Below are 6,000 nucleotides of genomic sequence, written 5' to 3'. Positions count from 1 at the left end.
CAGCAAGATGGGGAGAGCCTGGCTGGGCCCCAGAAACTTTCAAGAACCGGGGTGTCTCGGTATTCTCTCTCAGGCTATTTGATGGCTGATGCTGTCACATCTATCCCTCTCTGGTTACTATAAACCTTAAAGTCTGGGACACCAACATTTTGTGTTGGAGATGCTTTGAGAAGGTCCTGGGAAGATCTGAAGTTCCCGTTCATTCAGGCCAGGCAGGCTGAGTAGAGAGAGTCTTCTGAAGCAGAAGCTGAGACAGAGGGCTGAAAGAGGAACCAGGAAGACACAGGCTCCTGGGGCTTCCCCTCTGTTTTCCCCACCCCTCTCTGGCAATCTTTAGGATTCTGTGTTGACATTCCACTGTAAGTGGACTGAGAACTTCAATAACTTTTGTTTATTAACATGAATAATGACTTCCATTAAACCTGAAACACTTGGAGACACCAAGAAGGCTATTAAATAATAATTATTTTAAAAAATTTTCTTTAATGTTTATTTTTGAGAGAGTGAGACAGAGTATGAGTGAGGGAGGGGCAGAGACACAAAATCCGAAGCAGGCTCCAGGCTCTGAACTGTCAGCACAGAGCCTGATGAGGGGCTTGAACTCACAGACCGCAAGACCATGACTTGAGCTTAACTGACTAAGCCACCCAGGCGCCCCTAAACAATAATTATTAGTGATAATCACTAGTGAATGCCAAGTACATACTAGTCATCTTTTAGGTGGCGAAGAAACAGGGGTAAATAAGGCCTAGTAAGTTCCTCTCCTGTGGATCTCACATTCCAGGAGGGAGAGCGTCGGGCAAATGAGGGGTGCCCCATGCTCTCAAGAGTCTATCTTATCCAGGCTGTTTTTCTACTGAAAGGTTTGGCTTGCAGCCACCTCATTCCAAAGCATGGGTCATTGCAGATTTCTGATTCCCGACCAAGGTGGACAGACTCCCCTAGCTCAGGCCTTGGTGTCCTTCCTGGATCCCCTAACTGACAGCACTACCTACAGTCCCCTCTATAGTATCGCAACACTAAGTGCCATCCATTTGTCTCCTTGTGTCTTCCCTCTCCAGGACCTCAGGGACCCATGATGAAGAATCGCATCTCTCTCGACTACTGCTCTATTCCCCCATCTGGAAAGGGGGCTGGCACCGACAGAGCGCTGAGTCCATGTTGGCAGATGGTTGGTTTGGCTGCAACATGGGATACCATTAACAGTAACTGGCCACTGAATTTGCATTGACTAGAAAGAACATAAGAAATGGTGGCTTTAGCCATGTGGTACGCTCCTCCGGACCTTAAAAAAAAACCCTGCCAAATAATATTAATGGTAACCATTTGTGATAACCGGTCTCCAAGACAGTTCTCAATGACCCTCATGTATTGTAGTCACACCTTTGCGGAGCTCCCTGCTGTGCTGACAAATGCTGGGCTGCACCCAAGCACAGGAAATTGAGGAAGTGACCAAAGCTAGATCATAAAGATAGGTGGCTCCTGCTTCATGTCTTGGATCATTTGCTCTGGAAGAAGTCCACTGCTTAGCGGTGAGGATGCTCAGGCAGCCCTGTGGAGCAGCGGAGGTGTCAAGGAACTGAGGCCCCCTTGCCGAGAGCCATGTAAGTGTGTTCTGGTGGAAGCCCATCCTCCAGCCCCAGTCAAGCCTTCAAATGACTGCAGTCTCAGGACAGAGCCCAGGCTAGAACTGCCCAATTAAAGCATGTCCAAATTCTTGACCCACAGAAACCGTGAGATGTATTAGACCTTCACTGTTGTCTGAGGCCACTAAGTTTTGAAGTAACCTGTTATGCAGCAATAATCACAGACAAGGCGAAGTTGGAGCTGTTCCTTAATCCAACTACTGACATTTCCTTGGTCTGATACACATTTTAGAAAAGGAGCTTCAGAAAATGTTACATTGTTAAAAGTTGCAACCTTAGGGGTGTGCTTACTTTGCAAATGCAACTTGAGAGATGCCCCTTAACCTCCAGCTCCTTGCCAGGACATTGCTACCCCTGAGCCCCTCCTACATAGATTCTGGAGCTTTCACTGCAAGAAAAGCAGGCTAACAAAGTGAGAGCCTTGGCCATCTAGTTTATTCCCACAACCAAGGTGGACAGCAAGAGTTGGCTATCTGGCTCAGAGGAAGCGAAGGTGGGATCTGGCTGGGAGGAGACCTTTCCTTTGCATACTGTGCGTCCTGCTCAGGGCTGAATTATCTCAATAATAAAGGAAAGGAAGACTTCATGCTATGTAAATAAACCCCAAATTCGGCCATTATTCATTTTTATTGAAATGGCATGCAAATTACTGAAACTTAGCAGAAAGCAGCCCGGTGAAAACAAGGGGCATCGGGGGCCGGTCACATTCTTGCAAATCCACACACGACGTTCCACTAGCCCTTAATTACTTGCCCGTGCACACCGGCGGGGCTGCGCCCTTTGTCTCGCTGGCGGTGCTAGCGACTGGGACTCCCTCCCCCGCCCGGAGCAGATGGGCCCAGGGCCTTTGTTTTCCGGGTGAAGCAACGCGGCCGCCGCGCAAGCCTGGCCTCCGGGGCTGCCCGAGCAGGGGTCCCCGCTGAGGTCTCTGCGCTCTCTGCGCTCCCTGCGCCGTGGCCTTCCCCTGATTGCCGCATTATTGGAAGCCTCTTTGCTCCCATTGTGTGGGCGCTGTAATCTCTGAGGTTCCTGGAGTTATTTTGAGGAGCTTACTTGAGAGCAATCCCTTGGCTCGCTCAGATCACTCTCCACGCTGCCGGCTCTGGCAGAGCGGCCACCATGAGCGGGCCTCTGATCCCCAGGACTGGCCTGGTGTGCCGCAGGCCCTGCTGCCCACCGACCTGGGCTGGCTCCTGCCTGGGGCTCCGCTAGCAAAGCTGATGGCGACTGAAAAAATCCTGCAGTGAGGATTTCGACCAAGGGAGGGGCAGCAAGTACTTAAGCCCAGACACCTGCTGGAAGCTGGGAGGTGGCCGAAGGAGGGGGCCCCTGGTAGAAAGGGCTATTGGGGGGGTACTGGGTGTCCTCTCCGCATCACTGAATTCCTGACCCACGGAAATTGCCAGAGATGATACAGGTTTATCTCCCCCGACCTTCACCCAGAAGTCCCCGTTATCAGGGCCTGAGTACTGAGGTGAACAGAACATCATTAACTGCGCTCCTCCTCCCTCACCCCCCTCCAGTGGATAAGCATCCATGGGATCAGAGGGTATCTGCTTTCATAGCAGAGAAGCGGCTTGCGGAAAGGAATGTATGCCAATGGGATCCCTTTTTCCACTGGTTTCCATCCTGAAGTGAGGCACATGCTCCCCCAAGGCAACTGAAATTTTGCAGTGGATGGCCAGCTGTGGGTTAGGAATGGGGATAGGGAGAAGCTGAGACCCCAGGTAGTGCCAATGCTGCTGTGAATTCCAAGGCACCCCTCTTTTGGGAGCTCCAGCTATGGGATTATTTTCGTGTTGGAGAATTCCAGGGCCATTCTCCTCTCTTTCTCCATATTCATAACTTCTCTGTTTTACCCCCCTCAGCCTCTCCCTGCCTTCCAAGGCACTCAGCACCTTCCACAGCAGTAGCCTCCATCCTGTCCCTGCCATGAGAACAGAGGCCTAGAGGCCAGGAAGTTTGGGGTTTTGTGCTGATTCTGTGACTAACAGTGTAACCATGGCGGGTCCTTTCCCCTCTCTATTTCTTGGGGAGCCTAAGAAATCATCTGGAGACCAGGGTGCCTAGAAGCTTTGAACTCTCTCTAAAGGCTGTGACTGGGGGGCCTCCACTTTTCCCAGGGCCCAGGAGATGTCCCCCACATCAGTAGTTCTGGACTCTAAGCTGAGAGTGTGTTTCACCAGGGACGTGTGGAAATGGTGGCTAGTCTCAGAGCTGGTTCTCATAGGGCTGGAGTGCTGTGGGTAGGTATTTGGGAACTTTTCACGGTCCTTAAATCCTTTCATTGTGGAGAGGTCCACTGGGCTTAAAGTTAGATTTAATGTCCAAGATTTGAGGACCATCCTTTTCCTGGAGGCTGTGACTTCCTGGCAGCTAAGATCATTGTGGTGGAATCAATGAACATGCTTCCGGATCCCGGCCTGGCCTCCAACAGCTGGGGGTCTGAGGCCAGTGAAGTAACCAGGAAAAAGTCCTGCCTCCCCCTCCCCTCCGGTCTTCTCCCCTCTGGGCTGCCATCCGAAATAGGATATTACTTAACTGAACTGTGCTTGAAGCTTCAAGGTCTCTATTGTATTCTAACATTATTTACTCCTTCTCAAACTATTGTTTATTGGGTTCATTTAATTCAAGGGCTCTAGGTATTTCTTCAGCAGTAATAAAAAAAAAAATCAGTGCTAGGCACTGAATGGTGTGCCTACCCCCGCCCCCGCCCCGCCCCCAATTCGTGTTGAAGCCTGAAACCCCAGTGTGACTGTCTTTGGGGAGAAGCCTATAAGGAGGTAATTAAGGTTCAGTGAGGTCTTAAGGGTGGAGCCCTGATGTGATAGGACTAGTGTTCTCATAAGAAGAGACACCAGAGACTTGGATCCCCGCTCCCTACCACAAACACAAAGAAGAGGCCATCGCCAAGGTGGAAGGCCTGCAAACCAAAAGATCTCTGAATGAAACCTGCCTTCCCAGCACCCTGATCTTGGGCTCACAGGCTCCAGAACTGTGGGGCATGTCGTGTAAGTCCCCCAGTCTTCGGTGACTTGTTACGGCAGTCTGAGCAGACTAAAGCATGTGTGGATACGACAATGTATCTGACGTGTTGAAGAAACTCTGTGTACCAGAAACTGACAACAGACACACAAACGCCAGGGGTCACTTAGTCACAGTCTGTACTGCAGCAAAACAACCTCCCCAAACCCTCCAAACCATCCACATTCTGCCACGGAACAAAAGCCCAAACACATCAACCTTTAAAACAAAACCCAAAAAACAACTAAAGCGGCATTAAAGTAAAAACTACTTGGGAGAAAGAATTTCCATCCTATGAGCAATTTGAAATAAAAACTTCAGACTCATAATAGTGACTCTACCATCATTTTCTGTAATAAAACATCTATTATAACAGATATGGCAATACAATAAAAGTCCTATTGTTCCGGAAACTGTATTATAACTGAAACAGGATAATTATAGAAATACTTGCATGAGAATTGCATGTTCAACAGAACCATTGAAAATCACTCTTCTCACACTGAAAATAAGTCTTCCAGGTACAGAGAACTCTTCAGTGAGATCTGAAATAGAAGGCAACGTGGCCTTTTTTTTTTTTTTTCAAATCTTTTATAGCAGCATAACCTTCCAAAGCCCCCTCAGGGCCATCTGTAACATGACTCCAAGGGCTCACCCGGCTCTGAGTTCCACACTTTATTTGGAAAACTAAAATCCGATGGTAGATTTTGAAGTAGGGTATCTCTCTATTCTTTCCACAGACAGATTTTAGGGTGAATCTCAGTTCTATCAAGTTCATTTTGTAAATTCTAACTTTGAATTTCTAGCTTCTAAAGCAGCGGACCCCTGGAGCATTCTGCAGAGATCCAATCGTTTTTTGAAGGCATTGCTGGCACTGCATCTCTCCCAGCCTTGTGGTTGACACGGGGGCTCTTGGCTCTGTTCCTCCTGAAGTCCTCACAGCAGCCCTTCGGTGTTGAGAGCAAGAATTCTTCTCATTTAGTAGCTGAGGAACCTGGGAACTGTCTGGATGGGAGCAGGGGCAGGGGATTTGTCTGGAAACTGCATTTGCACCGTAAGCACACTGTTTTTCCTTAGCTTGCCTATTTATTTGATGTGGCTTTGGGGAAACTGACAAAAATTACAGAGGAGTAGGAGGCCAGAGGGCCTGTGAGCCATCCCTTGTCACCTGACTACTTACTTCTGATGCTCCCTCCCCGTAACCTGGCACTTGCAGGGCTGGAAACTGGAGGAAATTCACAGAACCATGATGGTGGCTGAGGGACCAAGGGAGTGTGCAGGGAGGAAATAACAACAACAACAACAACAACAACAACAACAACAACACCAC

The sequence above is a fragment of the Acinonyx jubatus genome, chromosome E2 (genome assembly GCF_027475565.1).
Source record: "Acinonyx jubatus isolate Ajub_Pintada_27869175 chromosome E2, VMU_Ajub_asm_v1.0, whole genome shotgun sequence".
Taxonomy (NCBI): domain Eukaryota; kingdom Metazoa; phylum Chordata; class Mammalia; order Carnivora; family Felidae; genus Acinonyx; species Acinonyx jubatus.
This window is presented reverse-complemented; position numbering follows the sequence as displayed.